The sequence below is a fragment of the Capricornis sumatraensis genome, chromosome 12 (assembly GCF_032405125.1).
Source record: "Capricornis sumatraensis isolate serow.1 chromosome 12, serow.2, whole genome shotgun sequence".
Taxonomy (NCBI): Eukaryota; Metazoa; Chordata; class Mammalia; order Artiodactyla; family Bovidae; genus Capricornis; species Capricornis sumatraensis.
The window spans coordinates 28,897,887-28,912,994 of NC_091080.1; the positions used below are offsets into that span (position 1 = coordinate 28,897,887).

Genomic DNA, 15,108 nt, shown 5'->3' on the forward strand with positions numbered 1-15,108 from the left:
ATGGGCTTGTGGACATGGCAGGGGAAGGAGAGGGTGGGGAGAACTGAGAGAGCAGCACTGACGTATACACACCACCTTGTATAAACCAGACAGCTAGTGGGAGGCTGCTGCACAGCGCAGGAGTTCAGCCTGGCGCTCTGTGACGACCCGTGGGGTGTTGGGGGCGGGGCGGGGGGGCTGTGTGGGAGGGACGCGCAAGAGGGAGGGGGTAGATAGATATATAAGTATACAGCTGATTCAATCTGTTGTGCAGCAGAACCCAACATAGCACTGTAAAGCGATTATCCTCCATTAAAAATAATTTTTTTATGAGCTTTTTTTTCCCTTCATATAGGTTTCTTTTATAATCAGCGATAAGAGGGGAACATTTCCAAAAGTCTTCCATAGAGCTTGCTAATTTAAACTTAAGTCACAGTTACCTTCTCTCAACTAAAAAAAAAAGTAAACAGCCACATTAAAGAAAATTTCAGGAAAGTTCAGAAATTCCCATTCTTTTATCTTTTATTCCATATACGACTCACAGATAGAAATAATGCAGTGAAAAAGTACATCTATGGGGGAAACTAATTGGGCCAATAAGTTTCATTTTTAAAAATCAATGGGATGGGGACTTTCCCGGCAGTCCGGTGGTTTAGAACATGCCTTCAAAGGCAGGGGACATGGGTTTGATCCTTGGTCAGGAAACTAAGATGTCACATGTCTCGGGGCAACTAAACCTGAGCAAACTGAAAGATCCTGCTTGCCATAGAGAAGATCCCATGCATAGCAAGTAAGACCCGGATGCAGCCAAAAATAGGTACATAAATTTTTTTTTTTTTTAAATCAGTGGGATGGAGATTACAGGAGCATATATATTTCTCAACATTCAGTGAAACATTCTCTTAAAATGGGTACATTTGAATAAATGTAAATTTTAAAATAAAAAAGTACACATAAAAGTTCTCCTGTATTTGTTATATCCCAAATAGGCCTCTCCCTACTGCAAAATCATAACTTAGAATTGCCTTCCCAGATATAATAATTACAAAGCACATCATTATTGTTATTATGCCATTATTTGTTGAGTTGAAGTAAGAGTGATATGTAATATGTATGTAATAAGTCTGAAGTTGACACCTTACTTCAGAATGTCCCATGTATTCAAGATACCAAGCTTGTAAATTGCCCCCCTCATCACCATCCCTACTCATTCAGGGTTGTCACTAAGTTACACCATGGTCTTTTCTTCTTCTTTTAACAGTTAGGCCTATTCTGTACTACTATTGCTTTGCTTGCTTCTTAAAATTCAATTCTTGACAGGCCATCTCTTTCTCATAATAAAAACTGTGTGCCCCTAAACCCCTTTCCTTTTTGGGGTACATTGGAAAAACTACTCAGTTCCATTTTTGTAAACCAAAGAAAGAGTTCAGTCTCCATGTGGTAAATATTTATTAGCTACCTACTTATGTGCCAGATACTGGGCTAGATCTTAGAAATGGCTGATAAGTATAAAAGAATCAGCTAGAAATATTTCTGTAACAAGGAAAAGAAAAGTCACTGATATTAATGTAAGATTAGGGCTCATAAACAGTGCAGTTAATCTTAGAAGCTCTGAAAAGTACATAGAAATGCTATTTATAAACATTGCTTTTCTTCATGTATTAACATTTAGGAAAAATAAAAATGTCTTATTCAACCCTGAATTGTTTCTAGATTTAGTTTCATCACTTTTTATTGTTGTTTTCAGTTGCTAAGTCATGTCTGAATCTTTGCAATAACTGATTTTCTAATATTTTTCAGGGTGGCAATGGTTTTTCTATAGTGTGAATAAAATATAATCTGAGACTATAATAAAATCAAGCAATCATTTGTTAAATCATTTCCCAGGGAAGATGGTTCCTAAATTCCCAACAACCCACTCACAAATAAATTTCTAAGGTACAAAACACTTGGAATCTGAGGATGAGTTGTTCCCTATTTCTATATATTTACATTCCTATAGGCTTAAGAAATGGTGCCACTACTAAGATAATATCAATGAAATACTAGTTTAAAATAAAAGCTTATTCTGAAGATTGTGAAGCTATATGCAATTCTTCCATCAGTTTAAGTACTGAGTGTGGGGAATTCTGTAAAGAAGTAAAACTTGGTTTGTGATATAAATATAATTGCTTTGGATTTACTTTTGACTTCAAGAACAAGATACTAGTTTGGAAAAGGTTTCCACAGACCAGCTAAGTTTCTTCTTATACACAGGTCAACAGGTTTAAAAAAAAACAAAACACACACAGACACACACACACACCCATGAAACAAAACCTGTTCTACAGGCTTCTGAACACATACAGGAACTATTAGAGAAAGTACAGCCAGTTTATATTAGACCTTTTAATTGTTCACTGACACTCTGCTTAAGTTTTCACTTCTGTTAAGTTGTTCTGCCTTAAAGGACTCACTTGAATCAGTAACTAAGGACATCTTTTTTGAGGCTGGCAGAGTAGATTAGAAACTTTGCTTAGAAAGATGCATCTTTAAGCAATGACTCACTTTAGCAGTTAACAATATATACTTCCTTCTTCCCACAGAAGAATGATTACATGCCTTCCATGGGTGCCTTTAAAAAGACATGTAAAATTAGTATACAATCTCCTCTGTTAAGATTGTAAAATGAAGTTTATTGGAATGTGAATACATATTTCAAGAGTTTACTCTTTTTTTCTCTGCTCTACTGCTTACATACATAAATGCAACTGGTTAAAATAGTTCTTCACCAGAACAATATTATATTATATTATATTATGTACCATCTATGAGAAAAAAATAATTGTTCTTATTCCTTATTCCTTAATTTGAAAGGTGCATTCATTTCGTATCAAATGGTAAGTCTGAGATGTAAATTATCTAATTTTTGTTTTCACTACAGAACTTTGAGTCTAACTGAAGCATTCAACATTCAAATTTCATATCCCTTTAATTAATGGCCTCATTAATATTCCTAATTGAATTATGAGGGAATGCTTCAATTTCTAATAATTGATACTATCCAAACATCACAATGATCATATTAAATTTACTGACAATAAACAGATAGAGGTAACTTTGGAATTTTCATTCAGTTGAAAGAGAAACATGAAAAATGGTATCCTGCCACTGTTTTATTTTTGGAAACACGCTGTAAATAAAAACCCATTTCCAAAATAAGATATTCCATGGACACAGAATAGTTGGTAATGATTCAAGTGCCTTAGGCAACAGAGAAGTATTGTTTTGTAGTTGTTGTTTTTTTAAACCTCTCCTAGTAACAGCAGTTCACCATGCACAAAGAAACGAGGTAACAGCTTGGTTTATAAAACAAATTTATAAGCAGTAACTGTAAAACCTCAACTAAACGAAAAGTTTATCATATTAATTCCATTTCTGTGAACCAGGATAGGTAACCTGGTTGATAACTCACCCAATGTTATAGAAAAGTCCAGGCTTGTCTACGCAGCGAAAAGTAGACCCATGGTGAGGTGCTGAAGACAGCTCTCTCTGGGGCTCAAAGCACTTTAGATGAAGTAGCCTTTATCTTCCATTTAACAGAGGGTGCCTCCTATTACCAAAGCATGGCAGAGAAAAGACTTTCCACGATCTGTCTTGACTTTCTGTCTCTCTCTTTGAAGAGTAACAGTTACCACCGGAAAACGTTAGCAGAAAATGCTCACTGAACACTCACACCGGGCAGCTGTAAATTTCCACTCTCTTTACTTGCTCTCAGATTCCCAGCCTTGCTTGTCTCTTAATCTGTCACAGGCAGTTCTGTTTCTGGTCAAACCAGCTTGCTTGTGCTTTCTCCTCTCCTCTAATGCACGCTTTTAGACACATTCCACACAGTCACAGCTCCATCTTTCTCTCCCTCCCTCCCAATCATGCAATGTCACAAGAATGTGTGTAAAGCAATTAAGTTGAAGCAAATTTAATTCTTGGCCAAAAAAAAAAAAAAAAAAAGTCTAGGGATAAACAAAATCTTTTTCTCATTACATCTTTCCCCCTCTAAGTCCTATACTTGCATGGGGTTTTGTCAACAGATTAAATTGCCCTGACCATCTTGTTTCAAAATGTGAATAACAAAGGCATGTTGATAGTGATAACAGATTTATCTGCCAATATGCTAGTTCCTCTGGGCAGATGCTATTTTCAGTCATAATAAGAAAGTGTAGGAAGTAAACACACCAATATTAGTAATTTAATCTTGAGATTTAAAAAGCAAGGGAGATGGGGGGTCAGTGAGGCAATGGATAATGCATCTGACTATAGGTCAGAAGATTCTTAAAAAAGCAAGGGAGGTGTTAGAATGAGTATTCATAATTTCAATGTAATTTTGTGAAAAAAAATTTTAAAATATGGCATATTTTGAAATTTAGCATCAATATTAGTTATACAAAGGAAATTACATAGAACAGAGAAACAACACCAAACACAAAATGGTTTATACCATTCATGTGCAAACCAAATGCTCCCCATCCCTCCCCACTTCATCACATACAAGCACTATCGGTCAGGATATGTAACACCCCTTCAGTGAGAATTTTAAAAGCTAAATCTTATAAAAAACATTTTTTCATTATTATACATGTATAATTATAGAGCAAAATATCTTTTTTTTTGGCTATGCTGTGTGTCATGTGGGATCCATGGATCAAACCCACGCTCCCTGGAGTGGAAGCATGGAGTCTTAAACACTGGACCACCAGGGAAGTCCTGATTATCAATTCTGAGAGAAGGAGGCTCATAATATTCACTTTCAATGACGGCAAATGAGAGACTGGGTTTTTTTGGTAGGGGAATTCTTTCTCTTCTTTTCACTATCGTATTAAGGTTCACAAATTTTCATATATTCAATATGCTTCAGTCAATTACAGGCACTATTCTTTTTGCTGCTGTCCTTGGAGCCTGTGTTTTTGCCCCCACCAAAAGCAGGGTCTGAAGCAAAAAGCTCGTGTAATGTTATTTTAATAAGAAATCCAATCACAGTGAGCAGGAATGAGGGAATAGGGAAATAAAGCAAAGAAGGAGGACAGCCAATATGACAATGCCTCATCAAGCTGGCCACCTGTTAAATCTATCAGACTGAGCCTCTTAGAAGCCATATAAAGTGCATTTCAGGATCACCCCTAGGGCTTGGGGGTGGGAGGGTGGAAAAGGAAGGGGAAGAATTTACCTATGGCTCCCATCTTTTCTTGATCAAAGGCTTTCCCCAAAGGGCATTAAATCCCCTACCCTTGAGTTTAACTCCTCTGTGCTTCTGGGTTGCACAAGTGTGGTCTGGACCTTGAGGAGACCTCATAGCAGTGGCCACAGGGAAGCCTTGGGGCAGGTAGCAAAGGGCTTGCAGAATGACGAGAGATGAAGCTATGAGATGGTACCTGCATGAGGGTTTGCACAGAGCTGAAATGAGACAAGCAAGTGCCAGAGGATCTGCAATGGTATACGTTGTTGTTGTTTAGTTGCTCAGTTGTGTCAGACTCTTTTGTGACCCCATGGACTGTAGCCTGGCAGGCTCTTCTGTCTGGGGGATTTCCCAGGCAAGAATACTGGAGTGGGTTGACATTTCCTTCTCCAGGGGATCTTCTCAATCCAGGGACCATGTTTCCTACCTTGGTAGGCAGATATTTTTTTTTTTACCACTGAGCCACCTGGGAAGCCCTGTAACAATGTATAACATAAATCTAAGACAATTGTTCAGGGACTTCTGTAGAAGTCCAAGTGATTAAGATTCCTCACTTCCACTGCAGGGGGCACAGTTTCGATCCCTGGTCAGGGAGCTAAAAAACTGTATGTCACTCCGTGTGGCCAAAAATTTAAACACACACACACACACACACACACACACACACAAAACAATTGCTCAGATTTCTCATATGAGTTCATTATCTTTTACTCAAAATCCTGTGACTCAAATTCTACCCAGGTAGAACGCTGTGAAATCACATATTACTCCACTTCAGTGATTATGATCATTTCATTTACCTGCAACTTTGCTTATTTACAATATTATGAGGAGGGTGGCTTAAAATCTGGCAATTGGAAGTGATATCTGGAAGGTCTTAAATAAGACTTTCTCTCTTTTTCGACTTTATATCATTGGGTCAGCCAACAAGTTTTACTGCGAGAAGGCAGAAATTTTACAGCCTCCTTTCACCTTATCTTGCATGCGTTTTTCTAAAAGACCTCTTATTACTTAACTAAATTCCTATTTATTAGTTCTGTACATCACTCCACTTCCCATGGTCCACATCTTTCTGTATTTAACTCTCTAAAGAAAGGGGTCAGCCTCTATTTTCCTCACAGTCTTCCCTCCTGATCAGTAACACTGTAGTTACCTAAACAGATAAGAAAGTTTATTTTGTGTTTGCTTTAATTATACTTCTAAGGTTGGTTATGGTAAAATAAAACAAGAACTCTAGTACTTTAACACAGAGTGTAAATTAACATAACTTTTTCCTGTAGGGATATTAACAATAAGTTGCAAAAGGCTTAAAATATTCATATTCCTTTTCGTTTAGTAATTCAATGTCTACAAATTCATTCTAAGAATAACAAATATGCAAGGAAGCAGATACAGAGATATTTATTACACTGTGGGTGCTCAGTTGCTTCAGTTGTGTCCAACTTTTTGTGACCCCCATGGACACACAGCCCACCAGACTCCTCTGTAAACTGGATTTCTCAGACAAGAATACTGGCCTGGGGTGCCACGCCCTCCTGCAGGGGATCTTCCTGACCCAGGGCTCAAACCCACACCTCTTGCACTGCAGGTGGATTCTTTACCACTGAGCCACTAATACTACGTATAGCAAACACCCCTCCCCAGAAAGTCCAAAACTACGTGATTGACTATATTTAATCATTGGATTCCATGTAGCATGGGGATTGACCAACCGAAGCAAGTGTACAAACAACTAGCATAGTCCCAGGCCATTCAGCATGTCTGCTCAATACTGAGTGGAGTTCATTCATCCATACAGATTATCATAGTCAAACTGCTTAAGAATATTTAATGAAATGGGGATATATTTATTGCATACTATCAAGTTAAAAAATCCAAGATCTTAAGCTTAATAAAGAATATGAGCTCACAATTTTTGTTCTAATTTTTCCACAAACATTTCTTTTTATATGGATATGGAAATAATACCAAGTATTAACATTAGTTGGAACACTGGTAATTTTTTTAAAATATATTTTAAAATTTCTTTAAATATTTCTTTTATTTACTTATTTGTTTATTAACTTGGCTGTGCCAGGTCTTAGTTGCCACATGTGTGACCTTTAGTTGCAGCATGTGTGAATTTTATTTTTTCAGTTGCAGCAAGTGGAATCTAGTTCCCTGACCAGGGATGGAACTTGGGCCCCCTGCGTTTGGAGTGTGGAATCTTAATCACTGGACCACCAGGGAAGTCCTGGAACACTGGTGATTACATTCATATATTCTAGTGTTTTCCAAATATGCTATAATTAACATGTACAATCAGTTTGACTACAAAACAAGGTAAGTGTTCCTAAAAAATCACCACGTTACACAGTAACATGTAGTAAGAACCAAAGAAATTGTGGGGGAAATTGGGTTGGAGCTCAATACTCAATAATGTCATCAGAAACATACTTATTTCTCTGAAAGTAGGAACCTAATAAAAATAACACATTTTTTTACAGCAAGTGGTTTAAGAAATACATAAAGTAAATATGGCATAAACAAATACATAAAATAAATACCACAATAAATATGGCATTTTCCTTGAAAAAGACCTGATATTTGCTTGTGGAGGTAGATGTTAAAAGATTTATAGCTTGTGAATTATGTCAAAAGTGGAAATAGGATTTATCTTGTTGATAGCCATACCACCCTGAATGCACCTGATCTCATCTCATCTTGGAAGCTAAGCAGGGTTGGGCCTGGTTAGTACAGTTAGAACTGGACATGGAACAACAGACTGGTTCCAAATAGGAAAAGGAGTACGTCAAGGCTGTATATTGTCACCCTGCTTATTTAACTTCTATGCAGAGTACATCATGAGAAACGCTGGGCTGGAAGAAACACAAGCTGGAATCAAGATTGCCGGGAGAAACATCAATAACCTCAGATATGCAGATGACACCACCCTTATGGCAGAAAGTGAAGAGGAACTAAAAAGCCTCTTGATGAAAGTAAAGGAGAGTGAAAAGGTTGGCTTAAAGCTCAACATTCAGAAAATGAAGATCATGGCATCCGGTCCCATCACTCCATGGGAAATAGATGGGGAAACAGTGGAAACAGTGTCAGACTTTATTTTTTGGGGCTCCAAAATCACTGCAGATGGTGACTGCAGCCATGAAATTAAAAGACGCTTACTCCTTGGAAGAAAAGTTATGACCAACCTAGATAGCATATTCAAAAGCAGAGATATTACTTTGCCGACTAAGGTCCGTCTAGTCAAGGCTATGGTTTTTCCAGTAGTCATGTATGGATGTGAGAGTTGGACTGTGAAGAAGGCTGAGTGCCCAAGAATTGATGCTTCTGAACTGTGGTGTTGGAGAAGACTCTTGAGAGTCCCTTGGACTGCAAGGAGATCCAACCAGTTCATTCTGAAGGAGATCAACCCTGGGTGTTCTTTGGAAGGAATGATGCTAAAGCTGAAACTCCAGTACTTTGGCCACCTCATGCAAAGAGTTGACTCATTGGAAAAGACTCTGATGCTGGGAGGGACTGGGGGCAGGAGGAGAAGGGGACGACAGAGGATGAGATGGCTGGATGGCATCACTGACTTGATGGACGAGAGACTGAGTGAACTCCGGGAGTTGGTGATGGCAGGGAGGCCTGGCGTGCTGCGATTCATGGGGTCGCAAACAGTCGGACATGACTGAGCAACTGAACTGAACTGAATTGAGTACTTGGATGGGAGGATTGTCTGTTATCAGCTGTAAAATTGTAACACCAAAGGTGGATGATTATGACTCATATAACGTGAGGTATACAGAGATGGCTGGTATGTGTTTGAGATGGGTGCATGTCTATGTTTTGTGTATCTCTCCATGGCTTGGTTCAGCTGGGTGGCTTTCTGCATTCATGAGACTATACAAAAGCAAATGAGAAATCTGCATTATATTCAAATGTTTCCTAATACATCAGTGATATTGGAACAAACCTGTGTTTTCAAAACGTGTTAAAGAAGAAATGACTGTTACTTTCACCACCATAAAATATATGTATATATATATTTGAATAAGTGAAAGTGAAGGTACTTAGTCGTGTCCGACTCTTTGTGACCCCATGGACTGTAGCCTTTCAGGCTCCTCCGTCCATGGGATATTCCAGGCAAGAGTACTGGAGTGGATTGCCATTTCCTTCCAACCCAGGGATCGAACCTGGGTATCCTGCATTGTAGGCAGACGCTTTACTGTCTGAGCTACCAGGAAAGCCCTTATTTGAATATGCTAACAAGTATTGTGAACTTATTGCTATTATTTTGCTAATTTGGGCAACTAAAGATTTTTTTAAGTGGTATTTACCTCTCTCTTTGTTTCCCCCCTTTCACTTCTCATTTATGCTTTTGTTTCTCTATTTTTCTCTCTTCTGAAAGACTACAGTATAAATACAAAATATTAATACCACAGCTACACATTCAGGTAGCCTAGGAATAACATTTGACTTATTCTTCAATGGTCCTAAGCCAAAAAGAAAGCCCCAAAGCAAAGAATCTATTTACTACCTTAGGAATTTGCCATGCTATCCACGTACCACAGATACCTCAAGTTCTTTTCATAATTCCCATTTCAGGCAGAATTGTTACCCTGGAACTTGCTTAAAGATATTCAAATTGTTTTCATAAAAGCAGAATATAGACGAAATGCTAGATGAGAAATGCTTTAGAGGTGTCCAAGCTGCAGTGAAATGGGGGTTAATTGATAGAATGAAAACACATTTCCAATTATCCATTCATTGCTAATCCTTGGCTAAATTTGGAAAGCTTTAAAAGATCTTCAGCAAGATAACAAAACTTCATTAGTCTGTTTTTGTTCTCATGCTAACTCTGCTTCCATCTCTTCCTGCTTTTTTCAGGCAGGAGGAAGCTTGGATTACAGAATTTAGGTGACAATCCTGCCCACTGGCTGTATTTCCCAAACGCTGGAGCAATCTTTAAGTTGAGAACATCAGACCTTTTCTCAATTTGGAGCACTACTCTGGCCCCCTGCTGGTACAGCGCTGCAGTGGCAGCTAAAATACTTAGGTCTCAGCAGTGAGCTCTACCATGCCAGTCTAAGGAAGGACCACCTTGTTTCCCTAATGCCAAGATATATATCTACGTACATCTATTCACTAATAAATGAATATAGCTGTATAGCCTCTGAAGGGGTTTATGTGATAAACTACTGTGAACATTCTTCTCATATCAAGTGGCTAGTTTCATAGGCCACAGAATCTTTGGAATTAGGTTGACCCAGACTTGAATGAAAACAGATTGTATATAAGCAATATTATCTTTAAGTTGGATACAACCATATATACTCCAGCACTAAAGAGGATCAAGTGAAATACACTATACATGCATGCCTGGGATCTAGTTAACTGTTAAATGTTAGACACTGATCCACTCATAAAATTAAAAAAAATACTCTTACATTCTAAAAGTACATCATCCAACTTGAAGTTTCTCTGTGACTACTCTCAGATGAGGCAGATCCTTTGGAGGGGGTCACAGGTAGTTTGTAGTCAACCTCATTCATAAAACACTTAGTAGGATGCAAAGTGCCACAGTAAGAGCCCCCGAGATATACATAACCCACACACCAAGTCATTAACTCTGTTTAAGGACTTTTAAATTTGTCTTGAGACTTCCCTGGTGGTCCAGTGGTTAAGACTCTGTGCTTCCACTGTAGGAAGGGTGGGTGACCCCGAGTTGAGGTTCTAAGATCCTGTATGACACTTTTGTTATTCATTCACTCAGGTGGATCCAACTCTTTGAGACCTGATGAACTGCAGCACCCTAAGGCTTCCCTGTGTTTCACTATTTCCTGCAGTTTTCTCAAACTCATGTCCATTGAGTTTCCCATAGCACAGTCCAAAAAAGAAAAAGTGAAAGTGAAAGTGAAGTTGCTCAGTCGTGTCTGACTCTTTGCGACCCCATGGACTGTAGCCTACCATGTTCTTCTGTCCATGGGATTTTCCAGGCAAGAGTACTGGAGTGGGCTGCTATTTCCTTCTCCAGAGGATCTTCCCGACCCAGGGATTGAACCTGGGTCTCCCGCATTGTAGGCAGATGCTTTACCATCTGAGCCACCAGGGAAGTCCAAAAAGGAAAAAGAAAAAAAAAAAAAGAAGCCTTATACACCAACCAGGCCAAAATAATTCAATTAAAAGAATTCTGAAATAGATCGCCAGTCCCTGTTCGATGCATGAGACAGGGTGCTCAGGGCTGGTGCATTGGGATAACCCTAAGGGATGGGATGGGGAGGGAGGTGGGAGGGGGGTTCCAGATGGGGAACACATGTACACCCGTGGCTGATTCATGTCAATGTATGGCAAAAACAACTACAATATTATACAGTAATTAGCCTCCAATTAAAATTAAAAAAAAAATTCTGGATGCAGTTTTTTGGTTTTTTTTTTTTGCCACACCACATGGCCTGTGGGATCTTAGTTCCCCCGTCAGGAACTGAACCTGCCCTTGGCATTAAAAGCATGGATTACTAATCACTGGACAGCCAAGAAATTCCCTGGATGCAGCATTTTAAAAAAGCAGGACAGGAGCACAGAAACTCTGGAGTCTAGTCTAATTTACTCTAACCAAAAGATAGAGTTGAGGTGGGGGAAAGGGAAATGGGATATTAGCCATTTGATCTAAGTAAAATATTACAAGAAATCTCAAAGGTTCTAGAAATATCACAGGGGTTCCAGAATATTTATGAATTTGATTAATTGCAAATTATCAAGGAGACTGTCTATAACAATGCTTTTACACTTGATTAATCCACATCTTTCATTTCAACAAACAAATCTGGGGTACTTTCTATGTGACATAAAGTAGGGTTTTTTATATTTATTTATTTATTTGGCTGCACCAGGCATTAGTTGCCGCACGTGGGATCTTCATCTTTGTTTCCACATGTGGGATCTAGTTCCTGAACCAGGGATTGAACCTGGGCCCCCAGCATTGGGAGCAGGGAGCCTTAGCCACTGACCCACCAGGGAAGTCCCCAAGGTAATTTCCATAATGAACTTCAGTCAATACTGTCGGTACTTTCAGGGTTGCTACTAGCTTACTTTGGTAAGAGTCAGAAAAAGGGACAGGTGCAGTCAAGCAGGTGCACAGATTAACCAGACTACAGCATCATCATGCAAAGAGCAAGTATTCTTTTCTTCAGGCAGATGCAACCCTGCACCACCCTGGCATGTAGTTTGATTGGAGGGAAGGGGGGATGTGAGCTAGATTTCAGGCCCTACTCACTTTCCTAGCCAAGAGTTTTGATTAGTGGACAAACCATACAATTAACATGCAATGGCCCTGAACACAACGGCAAGGCCCTGTTACAACTTTCTTATCATGTCCATATATAGGATTCATTCATTCAACCATCTGAGGAAAATATGCACTTTGGGGCTGAGGAATCACAGAAGGTTTCAGAGAAAAGGTACACTGAACCCAGTTCTGAATGATGGGTAGCATTTGGTCACATGGAGATAGGAACAGAGGATTTAGGAAGTGCAAGATGTAAATAACAAACAAGAATTTAGTTTATCAGAAGCAAATGCTATGTGAATGACAGTAAAAAGAAAAACAGATTGGGACCAGATTATGAAGAGTTTGTAATACTAGGCTACTGAGTTTACCTGTTAATTTGTGGGCAAAGGAGAGCCATGAGGTAATCAAACTCTTTCATGAGTATGAATTTAGAAGAGTAAAAAAGAATCAAAAAGGTAGAGAAATAGGCGGAGATGAAATGAAAGGCAATTGTACTAGTCTAGGATGACACTGTGGAGAAGGCAATGGCAACGCACTCCAGTACTCTCGCCTTTTCACTTTCATGCACTGGAGAAGGAAATGGCAACCCACTCCAGTGTTCTTGCCTGGAGAATCCCAGGGACGGGGGAGCCTGGTGGGCTGCCGTCTATGGGGTTGGACACGACTGAAGCGACTTAGCAGCAGCAGCAGCAGGATGACAATGTGGAGAAGGCAATGGCACCCACTCCAGTGCTCTTGCCTGGAAAATCCCATGGGCGGAGGAGCTGGTGGGCTGCAGTCCATGGGGTCGCACAGAGTCGGACACGACTGAGCGACTTAGCAGCAGCAGCAGCAGCAGCAGGATGACGATGAAACTAAGTACACAGTGGGAAGGAGAGGACTACCTGACTGTCAGAGAAAATAGATTTGGCAACTAAATAAATGTAGGTGGTAATGGAGAGGACAAACAGGATGATGAGTTTCCATCCCTATGTGAGAGTAGATGGGTAACATCTTCAGAGTAAATAAGGGCCGAAGAAGAAAAAACAAATCTTTACACAATACCAACTTGCTTTTATGTAACAAGTTTGAGATGCCAGCAAGGCTTCTGGATATAGATGTTTACAGAGGCAGTTGAACACACAGAACTAGGAGAAAAAATAGAGCCAGAGACACACATCACGCTGCCTATGCAATGTATGCTCCTCAACTGCTCACGCTTGTCCAATTCTTTGCGACATCATGGACTGCTAGCAGCGAGGGTCCTCTGTCCATGGAATTTTCCAGCAAAGAATACTGGAATGGGTTGCCATTTCCTACTCCAAGGGATCTTTCTGACCCAGGGATCGAACCCTCATTTCCTATGTCTCCTTCACTGGCAGGCGGATTCTTTACCACTGTGCCACCTGGGAAGTCAATGCAATATGAGAGACCAACAAGAAAGACAAGAACAAACCTTTAAAGGACACCTACAGATGGTGGTAGAAAAAAAGAGTGACTAAAGAAATCATAGTCAGAGAAGGAAAGGAGAACCAGAAGAGTATACTACCACTATGACCAAAAGTCAGAGCATCAAGAATATGAAGTGTGCAATAACGGTACTGAACACTGTACAGCAGGGATGAGCACCTGCGCACACCTGTAATTGAACTGCCAGGGGTCGCTTTCAATACTTACAAACCAAAAGTATTAGCAGAAACAGTGATATCCAAAGAAGTAGGACAAGGAAGGGGACCTTTACGTATTCATATTCCCCTAAAATCCTGAAATATAGGCTGATCAGTTCAGTTCAGTCGTGTCCAACTCTTTGCAATCCTATGGACTGCAGCACGCCAGGCCTCCCTGTCCATCACCAATCCCAGAGCTTGCTCAAACTCATGTCCATTGAGTCAGTGATGCCATCCAACCATCTCATCCTCTGTCGTCCCCTTCTCCTCCTGCATGCAATTTTTCCGAGCATCAAGGTCTTTTCAAATGAGTCAGTACTTCCTATCAGGTGGCCAAAGTATTGCAATTTCAGCTTTAGCATCAGTCCTTCCAATGAATATTCAGGACTGATTTCCTTTAGGATGGACTGCTTGGATCTCCTTGTAGTCCTAGGGGCTCTCAAGAGTCTTCTTCAACATCACAGTTCAAAAGCATCAATTCTTCGGCGCTCAGCTTTCTTTATAGTCCAACTCTCACGTCCATACATGACTACTGGAAAAACTACAGCTTTGACTAGACAGACTGTTGTTGACAAAGTAATGTCTTAGTTTTTTAATATGCTGTCTAGGTTGGTCATAGCTTTTCTTCCAAGGAGCAAGTGATTTTTAATTTCATGGCTGCAGCCACCATCTGCAGTGATTTTGGAGCCCAGAAAAATAAAGTCTCTCACTGTTTCCATTGTTTCCCCATTTATTTGCCATGAAGTGATGGGACCAGATGCCATGATCTTCGTTTTCTGAATGTTGAGTTTTAAGCCTACTTTTTCACTCTCCTCTTTCACTTTCATCAAGAGGCTCTTTAGTTCTTCTTTGCTTTCTGCCATAAAGGTGGTGTCATCTGTGTATCTGAGGTTACTGATATTTCTTCCGGCAATCTTGATTCCAGCTTGTGTTTCTTCCAGTCCAGCGTTTCTCATGATGTACTCTGCATATAAGTTAAATAACTAGGGTGACAATATAAAGCC

At 39.7% G+C, this 15,108-nt stretch overlaps 1 protein-coding gene across 1 annotated transcript in view; it reads right to left on the bottom strand.

Moving 5' to 3' along the window:
- CAB39L (calcium binding protein 39 like) overlaps nt 1-3,583 on the bottom strand; it is a 61,157-nt gene extending 57,574 nt beyond the window's left edge. Inside the window, exon 1 of the mRNA XM_068984490.1 lies at nt 3,434-3,583. The gene's annotated coding sequence lies outside the window, so the exon portion shown is untranslated. The remainder of the gene's footprint in view (nt 1-3,433) is intronic.
- Nucleotides 3,584-15,108: the final 11,525 nt, after the last annotated feature.